At 34.0% G+C, this 17,294-nt stretch overlaps 1 long non-coding RNA gene across 1 annotated transcript in view; it reads left to right on the forward strand.

The window, feature by feature from the left end:
- Positions 1 to 8,872: 8,872 nt before the first annotated feature.
- The window catches only part of LOC149536794 (uncharacterized), a 45,556-nt gene continuing 37,134 nt past the window's right edge, over positions 8,873 to 17,294 (forward strand). Inside the window, exons 1-2 of the long non-coding RNA XR_016357268.1 lie at positions 8,873 to 9,263; positions 9,349 to 9,462. This is a non-coding gene — a long non-coding RNA (uncharacterized LOC149536794). The remainder of the gene's footprint in view (positions 9,264 to 9,348; positions 9,463 to 17,294) is intronic.

The following is a 17,294-nucleotide window of genomic DNA, read 5'->3' on the forward strand; positions in this document are numbered from 1 at the left end:
TTACATGTTAAAAAAATAACATAATAGTTACAAGGTGATGCTTGGGATTCATACACCAAACAATCTCCCACCTAAAGACAAATCGCTAATAAAAGAGAAAAGAAGCACACAGAGATATCACATGTTTAAAATTTGTTGATTGTAGAGAAGGAGGAGGCTTTGAGGGTATCTTTGTTGGAAATATAAGAGGAGTAATTGAGAGGGGAGGGGTGAATTGGTTACCACTAAAATAAATCACAGATCCCTTATATGTCACTACAAAATAAACTCTGAAAACTGAACTCTGTTGATGCTCGACAAACATATAGAAAAATGTTGTAACTTGATAAACATTGAAAATGCTCAACAAATACTTAATATGTAAATCTTAAGATTTTATGTGAGATTAATATTACTTGAACATAGTTGCAAATATATAAGAGAAATAGCATGAACACATTTGACACTAAGATTTAATGTGGAAACCCAATTCGGGAAAAACCACCAACTAGTTACTGATTTTCACTCTTCTAAAGTGAGTCCTATTAGGAGTCAACCCTGTTAAAGGTTACAAAACACACTGTTAGGTGTGACCCTATTAGAGGATTTAATCACCCTATTAGGAATGGCCTTGTTAGAGGTCTTTGGACAATTCAATAGAAATGTCAGCTTGTTAGAGGATTTACAAATAGCTCGTAAGAGATTCAGATCACTACTACAATGGTTAGAGAGTAACAATGAGATGACCTAATTTTTGATGCAACTGAATTACTAATTACAAATCTTAATTATGGCTTGTATACTTGATCCTTATTGATTAAATGAATCTTTTCAGCCCACAAGGATATTCTACTTATCCTTGCAATTTGCTTCCTCTTAGCATCATTAAATCTTCAATTATCTTTCATGCATTCTCGACTTTCTAAATCTCAACTTGACCTTATATTTATATCTTTCATATTTTCAAGTTGGCTAGATTATAACTTAGAATAATTAATATTCATCTCCCTAGTTAGCTAGAACCAACAAACAACACAATTGAACCTAATATGCCAAAACAAGAAAATCTTTTGTTAGCCGACCCTGCTCGGTAGACACTAACTCAGAGCAATTTTCCTGTGTTAACCAAGTGACCTTTGTCAACCTTCATATTCACAAAGTTCCATCCAATATTTTCTTCATTAATTGAGTGAGCTCAATTAATACTCATCTTCCGCAAACTTTTCTTTGTCTCTCAAGTGAACTTGGTAGACACTGTCTTCTAAACTAGGCAAACTCTGGAATGCTCGGCAGATACAAAAAACTATCTTTAATGCCTAAGTGAGCTCAGCATACACTAACTAAAAATGATATGACATTTTGTGTAACATCAAAGATAATACACAATTAATTAATTGTTCCAATAATCTCCCTCTTTGGCATTGATGGAAATACAACATGTCATAATACAATGAAATTTTTAGAGAAAAAATAAGGTAAGGAATTATCCTTAGTTTCATTCTAATTCTCATCCATGAGAACTCCCTCTATCAGTGTGTACCTTTTATGCCTTCGATTTCTCCCTCTATCAAAAAACTTCTGTCTACTACAACTTCTCCTGATAACAAACTTATCCCTCTTTGACATCCCTTTTTCTTTCTCTTTTTGATTTCAAAAGTTCTATGAGATATGATAGAAAACTTCTCCCTCTTTGACATCTCATGCCAAAGACAATATTCAGTGAATATTAATGTACCTCAAGTACTGATTCATTTTCAATATGCCCTTATCAATATTGCACCAACTAATTGATTTTCAACATGCTCTTGCTAATGTATCACTAAACTTCATTTAGTGAGCTTCAGATAGGGGAATGACCCCTAGCTTACTTCTTAGATACATAAATGTATCCTTAGGTAATGGCTTGGTGAATATGTCTACAATTTATTCTTTTTTATTCACATATTCCAATTTTACTTTTTTATCTTGCACCAATTCTCTCAAGAAATGATATTGTATAGCAATGTGTTTTATTTTGGTATGCATCACTAGATTCTTTGATATACTGATTGCATTGGTGTTGTTACAGTATATAACTATTAGATCCTTGATCTCTATCTTCATGCCTATTAATCGTTGTTTGACCCAAACAATATTAGAACAATTAACTATTATCGCCACATATTCTGCCTCTTTTGTGGACTAAGAGATGCAATTATGTTTCTTGCTTGTCCAAAACTCTAGTCTTTTAACAAGAAAGAATGCTCCACCACTAGTGCTTTTCCTGTCATCAATATGTCCTACCCAATCAGCATCTGTGAATACTTTCAAATCTAAATTGCCTCCTATTTTGTACCATAAACCATATTCTTCAGTACCTTTCAAATATCTCATGATTTTTTTAATTTCCATCATGTGATTTTCTTTGGGATTTGCTGAGAATCTTGCCACCATACCAACTCTTAATGCAATATAAGGCCTTGTATACACTACATACTGCATTTTTTTAATCATTGATCTATATGTGGTCTAATTTACCTCCTTGGAATCATAATATTTAGAAATATTATGTCCAATAGACATAGGGATTCCAACTAGTCTTGAATCTTCTATTCCAAATTTCTTTAGTATCTCCTTGATATATTTACATTGAGTAATGTAGATACCATCTCTCCTATGCTGGATCTGTAATCCACCAAAGAATTTAATCTCTCCAAACATAGATATTTCAAATTCTTTATTCATTTCTTTAGAAAAGGCTTTGCACAAGTCACCATTTCCTATAAATAAAGTATCATCAACAAATATTTCTACCAACACAATTTTCTTCTCTGGTCCTTCTTTGATATACAAACTACTATTCTCATTTGTTCTTTGAAAACTAATCTCTACCAAGTAGTTATAGAGTCTTTCATACCAAGCTCTTGGAGCTTGCTTGAGACCATATAATGCCTTGTGTAATTTTTAGACTATGTCTCTTTTTCTAGGATCTACAAAACCTTCAAGTTTTTTAAGGTAGACTTCCTCATCAAGAATGTTGATTTCACATCCATTTGATAAACTTTAAATCCTTTGTGGATTGTATATCCTAGTAAAGTTCTAACAGCTTTGAATCTTACAATAGGAGAAAAAGTTTCACCATAATCAATAACTTCTTCTTGAGAATAGCCTTTACATACTAACCTTTCTTTATTTCTGGAAACTTCTCCATCTTCATTTAGCTTATTTCTAAATACCCACTTTGTGCCAATTACATTTTTATCCTTGGGTCTAGAAATAAGAGTCTAGGTCTTGTTCTTCTCTATCTATTCTATTTCTTCATTCATTGCCTCAATCCAACTTTCATTATCCAAAGCATCTTTAATATTTCTAGGTTCAAATTCAACAAGTAAACATGCACCTTTCAATTTGTTTCTTGTCATTATTCCATATGATTTGTCTCCAATGATCTGATCATGTGCATGATGCCTTCTGACATATCTTAATAACACAAATTCTTTGGATTTGAAGTATTTTTCATTGATTTCATCATGAACTTCATTATTAAGCTTGGGTCCCACTATCTATGACTCGATTCCATCAGACTTGGTTTGCTCTAGCTCAGTAGCCTCTGACTGCAACTCAAGTCCTTCAGATTTTGACTCGAGTTGTACTATATGCAACTCAATAGCTATTGGAGATTTTAGAGAGTTGAGAGGTGAGGCCTCCTTTCTTCTAGATAGATTTGGCAAGGTATCAGGTTCATAGTAAACAAATCTTTTGTTATCCTAAGGCTCTTTGTTGCTTTCTTCTTCACTCTTTTCTACAAACTCATGAATTCTCACATGTGCACTTTCTATGATTTTATGAGTAGACAGATTCAAACATATGTATGCTTTACTTCTACATGAGTATCCTAGGAATATTTCTTCATCACTTTTGACATCAAATTTACCTTTCCTAGATTCTTTTAAGATATAACATTTAATGCCAAATACTTTCAAGTAACTTACATTAGGTTTGTAGCCATACCATAGTTCATAAGGATTTTGATTTGTGTCTTTCTTTAGTTGTACTCTATCCAAGGTATGTACTATAGTGCTAATTGCTTCCTTCAAGTATTTGATTGCAACATTCTTTTCTATTATCAATGTTCTTGCACAATCCATAATGGATATGTTCCTCCTTTTAGCTATACCATTCTACTGAGGTGTACCAGAGGCTGATACTTGTCTTTTAATTCCTTTTTCAATTCAAATTTCATTAAATTCATTGGAGATGAATTCACCACCTCTGTCTAATCTTAAACATTTCAACTTCTTTCCAATTTATTTTTCTACTATTGCAAAACACCACTTGAATTTTTTGAAAGCTTCAGATTTTTCTTTTAGATACATTACAGTCATCATTCTAGAATAGCCATCAACAAAAAGAATGAAAAACTTATCTCCACTATAACTCTCTATTCCAATAGGTACAAATAAGTTTGTATGCATAAGCTCTAAGACTACTTTAGAATGATAGTTCTTGCTTTTGAAACTAGTCTTTCCCATCTTACCAATTTGACAATTTTTGTGTAGACCCATATCAAGTTTCCTCAAACTAGGAATACCTCTTACTCTTTTGTTTTTGCTTATGTTAACGAGATTATCAAAGTTCGCATGACATAATCTTTTGTGCCATAACCAACTTTCTTCTACTTGAGCAATACAACATGAACTGTCACTGATATCTAGATAGAACAGATTGCCTTTTATTTGTTTGCCAGATCCAACTAGATTTCCTTTTCCATTTAGCAATTTTGGCCTTTCCATTCATAAATTCTACCTTGAATCCAATGTTATTCAACTATGCCACACTCATTAAATTGTGCTTTAGTCTTGCAACCCAATAAGCATTATCACATGTATGTTCATTGATTAAAGAGATACATCATTTTCCTTTTATGCAACAAGGTTCATTGTTTCCAAATCTCACACTAACACCATCATAATATTCTATGTGTTCAAACTTTTTTTTTTCTCCAATCATATGATGTGAGCAGCCACTGTCAATAATCCATGTACCATTTTTTCTAACATGCAAAATAAGTGCCATCTTATCTCCTTCATCATCAGATTCATCTTTTACAACAATATTTACCATTTCATCCTCATTGTTATCAAAATATTTAGCCATGAAACAAGATTTCTTACCTTTTTCCTTGTAGTCCTTGTTGTTTTTAAATTCCTTTTTGCCTTTGTACTTATTACTTTTCTTTTCATCCTTGTTTTCTTTGTTTGGGCACCTAGCAACAATGTGACCAAATTCTTCACAAGAAAAGTAGATTAGAGGAATCTTACCTTTGTACTTTCCTCTTCCTTTGGAATATTTCCTTGCAAGTAGGGCTTCAACAACTTCAAGATCACTGTCTGAACTTTCTTCTTCTTCTGCACTTCTTGATTGATTAGCCTTTGATTTCTTACTCCTTTTCTTGAGTGAGAGTTTGGCTTCAAATTCAGACTCGATACGCTTGGAGCTAGGAACATAGTTATCATAGTTATCCAACTCAAAAGCTGTCAATCTTCCAACTAGAGCATCCAAAGTTATATTGCTATTTGGATCACATCTCATCTCTTGAATACTAGACCTTCTAATTGCATAGATAGGAAGAAGGGTTCTGAGTACCTTGCTTACAACTATTTTTTCATCAATGTCTCCTCTAGATGCTTTGATTGCACTCACACTTGCTTTGATACTTTCTACATATTTTGCAATGTTTTCATTTTCTCTCATCTTCATCTAATCAAATTGTCCTCTAAGATTTTTGGCTTTGGCTCTTCTTACATTGTCATCTCCTCCATAGATGTCTTTTAGTTTGATCCACACTTCATGAGTTGTAGTACAATTTTTGACTTCATCAAATTTAGCATAATTAAGAGTAGATGCAATGTCCATCATCATGATGTTCTAATTTTTCTTTTTAGCAATATCTTCAACTAATAATGTTCTAGTAGGAGTTTTGTATTCAGTATCAAGATACTTACAACTTGAATAATTGATAGTAGCCAAATGTAACCTCATAAGTCCTTGTCATGCTGCAAAATTGTCCCAGTTCAACTTGGGAATCTGTTTTCTGTAAGACATCCTGATCTTTAGCTTAGGTCCTTGAAACCTTCTCTACAAACACCAAAAAATCTGATATCAATTATGGGAAATATAAGAGGAGTAACTGAGAGGGGAGGGGTGAATTAGTTACCACTAAAATAAATTCCAGATCCCTTAGATGTCACTATAAAATAAACTCTAAAAATTGAACTTTGTTGATGCTCAGCAAACAAAGAGAAAAATTTTGTAACTTAGTCAACAGGAGATTGTTCCACCCCCATAGGAGTTGTGAACATAGAAGGAAATAGGAAGACCCAATCCATCCTCGAAGATAGTAAAACACCTCTCCACATCAAAGCATTTAGCTACAAAGTCATTCTTTGACTGCATGAAGTACACTATCCAAACATGTTTCGTTCAGCTAGATCTCTAACAATAAGAAAGAGATACTTAAAAAAGATAGAAGGAGAGTACCCTTTGAACCCATTCACCACCACTTTCCTAGATAGCATCTAGCTACCTCCATAAGTGTTTTCCCCACCTTAATAGGAAACATGAAAGTGAAAGAATAGAACAAAGGGCACTTCTACCACATGCATCAAAAGCCCCAAAATGAGCACCTCAATAGGATTTAACCACCAAATAGTGGAATCCTTCACCTCAAAGAAAAAGTAACCATAGGAAATCCCAAAGAAGCAAGCACCAACAGGAAAACAAATCCCCAAATGATGAAAACAAGTGCACTCCAAAATAGAGCCCGACCAAAGGGGTCCACTAACAGGAAAACCCATGAAAGTGAAGACTTTTCTAGGGAGAACAAACACATCAATAGAACTAGTAGTAGGGATAGGGACAAAATTTCTCCTCCAAACCAAACCATTGATGTCCAAGCCCCTGCTGACCCTAGGAACTAAAGGAGCGTCACGAGCTATAATAGGATGCCCCAAAGAGAAGCACTATTGTTGGAGCCACAACTCATAGCCATCCAATCCAAACCCCTTCATCTCCAGCAAACTCCAAATACAAGAGAGCCCACCAGATGCTAAGACCAACAACACACCTAGGCTAAAAAACTCAACACATCCAAAGCCCAATTTGGGGAACAATGATGCTAGTTAAAAACACCATCAACCACAAACTCCACACCCTTCTACACCATATCAAGTCCATTAAGGTATCTATAGTAACATCAAAATAGTGGAGACAACCAACAAAACCACCAAAGGAAGTCTCCACCAAATAGAGAGCACAAAACCCCTCAGAATAAAGAACATCCCTTGGGCCAAAAACACCCCAAGAAAAAAGAAAAAACCCCCTATCATTGCAAAAAAACTCCACTCTGAGGAGACACAAGCATGGGGAGGATCATCCAACCATCAAGATCATCATCCTCAAACTCCTTATCACCGCCATCGTTGGCCTCTTCAACATCAGAAACCCTAGCCGCTCTCCCTCTGCTCCCACTCCCACTCATTGTTTTTTTTCATTAGTATGAAGGTTATGTCATTGTTCTAAAGATTCTTATTCATTTACTCACTAATCTAAAATTCCTATTAAATAGGATGATTTAGTTCTATTCAAAACTCAATTTACTTGAATATTTCAAAGAAATAATTTTGTTAGCCTTAACATTAACTAATATCAACCTTAATTGAGATTTAAAACTTAAAGAAAAAAGTTCTATGCATAACTAATTACAACATAGGCATAACCACATATTACCTTGTTTTAGCTAGGTAAGTAAAATTCAAAGCAATTACTTAATCTATTCATCTATCTAAAAAGTATTGTTTAACCCTTACATAAAAGAAAGATTTATTATCCAACAATAGTTTAATTTATTTTTAATCCTACCATATATATATATATATATATATATATATATATATATATATATATATATATATATAATAAATTCTTAAAACTATCTATAAAACTATTTTGGTCAACCTTCTATCTAATGTTATTATAAGCCATATAAATAAAAGAACAAATCATGCAATACGTTATGTTGATGATAATTGGCTACAGGTACATTGACATTTTTGTGAAAGGTGACATTGACTAGAAATGTTGTCAGACTGACAATATGGTAGTGATGGAGCAGGGATTACAGACAGTATGTGGAAGGGGCCATGCATGGTGGCAAGGTAGGGAGAATTCACTAGCTACATAGTCAGTTCCATCAAATAGAATTGCATCCATGTTTTGTGCATTTAATAATTTTGCAAGGTTGTTGTAGAAGAAACTCGATAATAAATTTAAACAAAAGGCAGTTGTTAGGATGACATTAAGCTTTTTATAAATAATCAAAAATTGAATCACTTAAACATCATGTACTAAAACTTGATTCTTAAACTAAACATGTTAAATAATCAAAACTAACTTATTTTTTTCAAACCTTTAAAGTGAGGGTGGATATCAAAAGGAGGGGAATATTTTTTTTTTTCAATCCCAATGTTTAAAGGTGAGGGTGGCTATCAAAAGGAAAGGAATTTTCGCATTCTCATAAGCCAAGTTTGGTCACTTTTAACAAAAGTCGTCAATTTAAAAGAAGGAAACCTGTGCAATAGGGAGCGTAATTTGCAGCTTACATTAATGATGGTGACAGGGCGTGTAATAGCCTACATCAGGACACCTTTATTCGGTGCACAAATACTTTTTTTGGTTAAGTATTTGCGAAAGGAATAAAGGAGGCGCTTTTATAAGAAAATGTGAGAAGCTCTACCCACGCATAATTCTGCAGAAGACGTGTTCTACTACTTTGGCATGGCACCTTGGATTTCTTTTTATTAAGATTATTCGAAAGTGATTGAGCTCGACAGTAATTCATTGAGTTTGAGAAAGCATATGATTTAATTGTACAGAAAGAAGCACAAGTGGAAAAAGAAAAAGGAGTCTTAATATTATATGAGTTTTGGTCATATATTGTTGGTTTAGTTCGTATTAGTTGCAGCAGGCATTCGAAAATAAACTAGGAAATAGAAACTCAACCCAGAGAAAGAACTGTGTGCCAATTGTAGCCACAGATTTAAAGTTGAGAGCATTGAGTCTAAAGCTGAATGGACTTAATTCTACGATTTTCCATTTACTGCTACAGTGCTCTACCAACTGAACTTTTTACCCTCTAAGCCAGTCCATCTTCCATACAAATGTGCCTTATTTCCACCATTTGAAATTTACCAGTCAACTTGGCAAATCTAAAACCTCGTTGGATATCGGATTCTTTTGGATATCAGGTATCCGACGATCTGATCCTTGATATCCTAGCGTTGATGAATGGTATCGATGTGAAAGCTAATATATGCTCTGATTGATTTGCAGAGTTTAATGTTATGCCAGCTGAAGGGACAACTGCAAGTGTTGAAATGCCTGTCCAGTTGGAAGCTCCAGCTATCTAAACTACGAAATAAGAACGAGATCCCGTTGTGGAAGGAGGTTTTCTGCTTCACATACCATGATATTTTTTACGTTTGAAATATTCTTATTTTTCATTAATAATGGTATAATATCTTATTAAAAAGAGATGATAATTATAAGTAGGAGTTTTTTTCTTTTTTTCTTTTGTATAAGTTAAATTATAATATTGCTATTATGATTCAGTTATGGATCTATGTTTCATGGGTATTTATTCAGAAGAACTCATCTTTCATAAGAATGAATATAACATTTAGTACTTATTGTTAAACGTGTTTGAGCTGGAGCAATATACTAGGATGGGTAACCTCCCAAGAAGAATAGGTGCTTCATCCATGTTGGCATTGCCTAGATGTAATTAGTGCTAGGTGTTCCATTTATTTTCATGAATGATGGGTTCTTGTGAGCAACTACTCATGAAACATTGATCAATGTGCTTGACTCAAAAACTACATAGATAGTAATATCACAATTTTACTTACTACGACAAACTCTAATTATCAATTGATGAACGTATAGTGAATGGTTCATAAGGCGCAACACTAAGTAAAGATTTTGCAAAAAATTTGCCAAGCTAAGTAGACTTAACATTAGAGGAACCTTGATGGTTAAACAAAATTGAGCTCAAACAATACCAAGATGAATGACCTCCTCAAAAGTCCTAGTTACTTCACCCCTATAAATAGAAATATCTTAAAGATATAATGGCTAGAACTTCTTGTTCTATTTTCATAATTTACAATACATGTTTATATATATTAGTTTCAATTTAATTGAACCTATAATTAGCAAATTGTCACCTTTCTCAATAAGTTACCTAGAAACTATTTCCTAGCTATTATCATTAGCAAATAAATTCAAGATATTGTCAATCAAACTGAGATTGTTTTTACACATGATTGATTATTCTATGTAACTTACTTTCTCATTAGTAAAAAATATTGAGTTTTATTTCTATAGAGATATTTTAAAACAAAAATTGCTTAATTTATACACATTGTTAAACAAATCAATACTTGTAGAAATAAAAATATATAAGAAAATAGAGTTGCACAAAATGAAATTTTGTTGACCACACATATAATTGTGTAGATTATAATGAATACATAAAAAGAGAGGAGAAATCATGCAATAGATGCATGAGATTCAAGAATATAAAGGAGTTTAAGCAAGAATTCCTTAATTATCTTAACATGCAACTAGACAATTAACAGTTGATTCTAGTCTTATTGTAAATAATAGTAGTTTTATTGTAAATAAAAGATAATCACACCTTACATAATTTAATAATACTAGTTGTACTAAAAGCGCCCCTTAAGTCTAAGGAGAGAAATAATTAATATAATAAAAGATGAAAGAGGTAAAAGATAGTGGGAACAAAAAAAGCCCTCCAAATATTACTCTATAATACAAGAAATATGTAGACAATTGTTGAAAGATAACCACCATAGCACTAGATGAAGAGACTCTTCTAAAACTAAGATGAATATTAGGATTAAACTACATGAGTGCCCCAAGGACGCTACTTGAATAACCAACATATGAGAAGCAAAGGCAACACATCTGCCAATTGAAGATACAAAAGATAATAAACTACATATGTGATCCAAAACCATGAATATATAGAAAATTGAGGAAAACCCTCTATCATTCAAGGATATAGGTAACAAATAAGTCTATATGAGTTATTGTAATGACACTACTTAACCATGCAAGAATATAAACTGTTGATTGAAAATATAGATGTCAAATGTCAAAATATGATCAACTATGGAACCAAAGAAGTATTTGCACAAAGAGGCATCATAGATCCAAAACAAAATAGTGCACCACTAAAGAGAAAATGAAGGCAAGACCCATGCAAAGAGAGCATGGCCTTGGCCTATATGTGTTGTAGAATTTAGTTCAACCTATGTTTCAATATTCATTCAACACAAGCCTCTACTTGTGGAATGAAGTATAAGAATACACATTCATTGAAATAAACTAAATGACATGAGAATGAATGATGTTGGAAATGCCAATCTCAAAAGCTTTGATCTTCAACACCTACATTCAAAAACTTACAGTTTATTTTCCTACCTCCTTGTCTGATACCATGTAGAATTTTGTAACTATGGCTGCATAGATCTAGCTAGGAATTGAAAAATAATACTTGCAGAAATTTTTACATGGTGAGTGATTAGGCACTGACTAATCTCTAGACAAAATGTACCAAAGATTAAAAAAGAAAAATCATATTTTTTTCAAATTTGTGAAAAACATTATTTTTTTTTTGTAATTTTTTTACTGTTTTCTACTACTAAATATGTAGATCATAAAGAGTAAATGAAAAAAAAATCATAAAAATCTATTATAATTTTAGTTTTTCAAAATTTGGTCAATGATACATTTTGAATAGAAAATAGCCCTCTCCAAATGACTATATCTTAATATGTCAATGCGTGTTTTTGACTTTTCTTGCTTTTCAATGCATAATGTTGGCATTTGTAACAAGTCACATCTTCATCTGATATTGGGTGCATGGAATGCAAAACAATACAAAACATGGCCACCATTATTTTAATCTTATTGACCAACATTATTTTAGGCGTTGGAAATGCACCAAAGACAAAAAAAAAAAAAAGTCAAAACATGATTCTTTTTCAGATTCATGAAATTATAGTGAAATTTTATCAAAAAGTTTATTTTTCCTATCACAAAATATACAGATCATGAAGATCAAATGATAATTTTTTTAAAAAAAATTCACTGTATTTTTGTTTTTCTTGAAATTTAGTGAAAGATGCAATTTGTAAGAAAGATAGCCGTGCTATTATTTTATCCTTACTGGTGAAATCATAGTTAAAGCAATATAGTACGTGACTGGAGGACTGTATAATTTTGTTGGAACAATACCAATCTATTACGTAACTGTCATATTACCTCAAGATACTAAACATCGCCTTTGTATATTCGGAACTTGGAAACCTATTATGATTTAGTGTAAAGTGTATCCGACTGTTTTGACTTTACACATTTTGTAAAATACTTCGACGGACAAGGAAAAGCAAGATAAGCAGACGAACGAACGAAGTCGCTTTAGTTCTGCCTTACGTCATTTGGCGACGTTAATGCTTATTTCCGTGCAGGCAATTGTTGGGAAGGGCATTTTCTTTCTACCCTCTCCTTTCTTCCTCTCCCACCGCGTGTAGTCAGTTCATGTCGGTGTATTAGTCCCTGCCTATATACAGGCAGGGTACAATTAATTTTCAAAACTGACAAAATTTTATAGTCTAGAGTTTTGAGAGGGTTTATTTTTAAAATATTTTTTTAGTCAAATCTAATTTTACTGGAGTTTAGTTATTTTTTAATTTAAAAAATTTCTTAAAAAAATTACAACAGGAAGCTCTAGAATCTTCCTAAGCTCTAGAATTTCCATGGAAGCTCGCAGAACTGCTTCGGCAGATGGAGCTTCAAACGGTCATACGACCTGCACTGCCACAGCGAAGCCACACACTCGTCGTGTTTCTTAGGTTTTCTGAATAAAGTGCTGTGGCTCTGTGCTGCATCTCATCATATCTCTGTGTTTTTGCTTTTCTCTTAGAATTGTTGAGAAGGGAGGGCAGAATAAAAATAGCATTGTTCATATGATGTGATGTGATGTTGAGTTAATTAGGTAGCATCAAATGGGCACAGAGGAAGCAGCTTCTTCTCTGTCGATGGGCATATCTCTCAAGGAAGGAGAGCGGATATTAGCACCAACAAGGAGGCCTGATGGCACTCTTAGAAAGCCCATCAGAATCAGAGCTGGTTATGTACCTCTGGATGAACTGGCCATTTATCAGTCCAACGGCGCCCTGGTATTGATCAACTATCATTTATTCTTTCCACTCCATTGCCTTAATCTCTTCTTGCGTCTTCCTTTTGCTCTGTTTGAATCTGATTTTAGTAGCTATTATAAATATCCAGTTGAGAAAATCAACGCCTATTTTCTCCACTCCTACACACAATTCCTCCCTCTCCCCTGCTATATTTCGCATCCAATTCTGCCCTTTTTCCTGCGATTGCAATCCCGCAAAAGAGTGGGTTTTGAAAAGATGTTTTAATGCTTTCCATACCATCCTCTGTCCTATATATATTTAATTTCTATAGTCTATGGAACAAATCATAGATATTCCCAGAAAACTGTAGAACAGAGTGACTCGTTCTGTTTTAAGCGCAACAAATGAGGCTACTGAGCTAGGGCAACGATGGGGGAACTGCTCTTGGCACAACGAGTGAACAGGTTAAGCTACTGACGGTGAGACTGTTTCCATCTGCATGTATTATGTTTCCATTTGCTTGTTCATAGTGTTTGTCTTTTCGTAGTCTTTCTCCAGCAATATTTCAATCATTTATGTGTTTGTTAAGCTCCTCAGCGTCTTCAGGGCACGCTTTGGAAGTATTTTAGACATGGAAGTAGCGGAATCCAGGAGAGATGCAAATTAAACCCATGAGATTTGAAAATGATGCCACTTAATCTAATGCAGATCGTTTGGAGTGGAAACAAAGACATAAGCAACCAAATAGACAGCAAAAAAAATTAATGACACTTTTTCATATAAGCAAAAGAAATATTGTTAATCAATGTCATTTATTTATAATTTTTAAAAAGAGTATTAATTGTTAATAAATTTTTTTTTTAAAAATCTTAATATATGTTTTTCAAGATAGAAGTATAGAAGTATTATATATATATAACAAAGCAATTATAGATTATTCTATTTTATCCAAAAATGTAATTTGTAGAGCTTAAATTTTAAATTTTTTAATTTTGTGAAGAGAATATGGAATATAATATAATATTTAAAAAATTAAAAAATATTACTCTTTTTATTTTTAAAAAATTAGTTGTTATATGTAATTACAAAGATAGAAAATGAAATTTCATTTTACTATGTGAATATTTGATCTTACTTTATTTAATTTCTTTTAATCTTCCATTTCTTAAAATTTCTAAAATAATAAAGATTTATTTAAGTATTTTGTACGTAGTTGGAATATAATTCTTTTATCCAAATCACTATATTTGTAATGGCTGGCTTCATGAATTATCAAACAATTTTTCATTTAATAAAGTAAAATTAATAACAAACTTCGGTTGACTTATTGATTCAATGATAAGAAAATGAATGTTTACAATCATAGTTAGAACTCTATTAGGTTGTCTTTCTCTTTTGGAGATCTTACTTTTTTTTTATTTAGTCCCTATACTTTTTTAATACAACAAGTTTATCCTCCACTTTTAACAAAAGGCGGGGACTCTAGCTCCACCAAAGCTCTTGTTTGAAAAATTAAAACTAGTAGACCGAAATTTAGGGAGAAAATTAGATAAAAGAAGCGGAAAGATATAAAAGAGACCGACTTTATAATTTAATAAAAATTAATAAATTAATATTTGTTAGGAACCTGTGTGTTCCTTCTGTTTATTTTGTTAGAGTAGTGTTGTTGGACGCATAGGCTTTGTAAGTCGTCCCGTGAGTATATTTTATTATCCCACATGCATAGGTAGTATTACTTTTCTAGATCGTACTCAGTATATAAGAATAGGTTGAGGCCCTTGATGGGCACGGACGAATTTATTGTATTGAGCTTGCTCAAAGGAGGTTACCCCCTCGAAGTGGCCTGCGATCAGTAGATTCATTCTGAGTTCTGCTATCACTTTGTATTCTGTTATTTCGAGCATTCTCACGATATTGCTATAAGGAGGTTCATCACATCTGGTATCAGAGCACTCTCTTGGGCTCGCTGGGTGGAAATTACATCAAATTTTTTTTCTCTCGTGGCCTTCAGGTTCCTCTCACTTCTAATATCTCTTGTTATTGCAATAACTCTTTTCAGTTGTTCTGTCTGTGAGTGAATTTTTCTAAGTCGACTGTTCAAAAAAAAAGAAAAAGAAAAAAAAAAAAAGAAAAAAAAAAAAAAAAAAAAAAGAGTAAAAATTTTTCTGTTTTTTAGTCGTAACTTCCTTGTTTGCTTTCTGTTTCTGCTCATACTTCCGCAGAACGTCTGCAATATCATTTCGCATACTTCCTTCCTTGGCGACCCAACCCCAAATTTTACATATCAAATCCCTAAATCCCTCATTTATCTAATTTTAGGGTTTGCCCTATCTTTTTCACCTCTCATCCAATCGCCACCAAACTGAGCCACAAGATTCAATTCCTCATTTTGCTCCCTTATCCCTCTTGGACTGTTCGCCTCATTTCGCCTCCCTACCCTTGAAACCCTCATTTTTCTGTTTCCCTTGTCCCCAGATAGTCTCCCACCACCCGTCGAACACCCATTTCCTATCTGAGTTTTACCCAAATCCAAGTTTGCCGTAACTAAAAAAGTTTTTGTTTCTCATCTTCTACCCATTCCAAAAAAAAAAAAAAAAAAAAAAAAAAAAAAAAAAAACCTTGCTTTATGGTTGTTACGCGTACAGGAGCAAAAATCATGGAAGAAGAAATGGCATCCCTCAAAACCAAACTTCAAGATCTGGATGACAAAATTCTGGGTCTTAACTTTCAGCAGTCAGCCATGAGCCGAAACCATTCAGGAGATACTGGGTCCTCTTCTGGCAATTTCCGTGGACCAAAGCTTGATTTTCCACGCTTCGATGGTTCTGATCCGACTGGATGGATCTATAGGGCAGAGTAGTATTTCAGCTTGCATAATACTTTGGATAACCACAAAGTCCCCCTTGCATCTTTTCATTTGGAACATGAAGCTCTTCAATGGTTCCATTGGTACATCAAGGCTAATGTAGGCCCAACGTGGAGAGAATTGTGCACCCTCATTTTGGAGCGCTTTGGCCCTAGTTCCTTTGATGATTTCACAGGAGCACTCACTAAACTGCGTCAAACAGGCACTGTAAGAGAATACCAGACAGAGTTTGAAAAATTAGCTAATCACACAGAGGGCTTGTCTGATGAATTCTTTCGTAGTTGTTTTGTCAGTGGTCTGAAGGATGCACTTCGCTCAGAAGTCAAAATGTTTCGACCTACTACAATGATGGAAGCCCTTGGGTTGGCTAAGTTAGCGGAAGACAAGATTAGTGCTCTACAATGCTCCAGATCTAATTTTGTTCCATTCAGAAATACAGGTTCTCACAACCCTCCAGTCATACCAGCTCCCAGAACTACTCCGATCAAGCACTTGTCTGAAACAGAGATGCGAGTCAGGCGAGACAAAGGGCTTTGTTATAATTGTGATGAGAAATGGTCTCGGGGCCATAGATGTGTTCAGCAAAAGCTCTATCTCTTGGATGTGGATTCTCAGGAAACAGTGGATGAATATGTAGATGCTCAGGAAACAGTGGATGATGAGGTTGAGCCTCACCAGCCTGAACCTCCTTCACCAGAAGCTCCACCAGAGATATCTGTCCATGCTTTGGCAGGAGTCACTACTCCACAAACCATGCGGGTCCAGGGTTTCTTCAAGAAGATCCCTCTTACTATACTCATTGATTCTGGTAGCACTCATAACTTCATTGATCCACGAATAGCCAAACAGGCTGATTGCTTTATCCATCCCTGCTCTAGCTTTGAAGTCATGATTGCCAATGGGGGCACTTTACCTTGTAAAGGGAAATGTCGCAATGTGCGTCTCTCTATTGGCGATTATAACATGCGCTCTGACATGTTTGCCTTACCCTTAGGTGGCTGTGATGTGGTTTTGGGTGCCCAATGGTTACGCACTCTTGGCCCCATTCTTTGGGATTTTGCTGAACTTTGGATGCAGTTTTCAGCCGAGGGGCACCAACACACTTTGAAAGGCTTACAACCAGGGTCTCTCAGCATCATCAGTTCACACCGTATGGAAAAACTTCTTAAGAAGAATTCACATGG

The sequence above is a fragment of the Cupressus sempervirens genome, chromosome 10 (genome assembly GCF_028749045.1).
Source record: "Cupressus sempervirens isolate cs-2001-9-10 chromosome 10, ASM2874904v1, whole genome shotgun sequence".
Classification (NCBI taxonomy): Eukaryota; Viridiplantae; Streptophyta; class Pinopsida; order Cupressales; family Cupressaceae; genus Cupressus; species Cupressus sempervirens.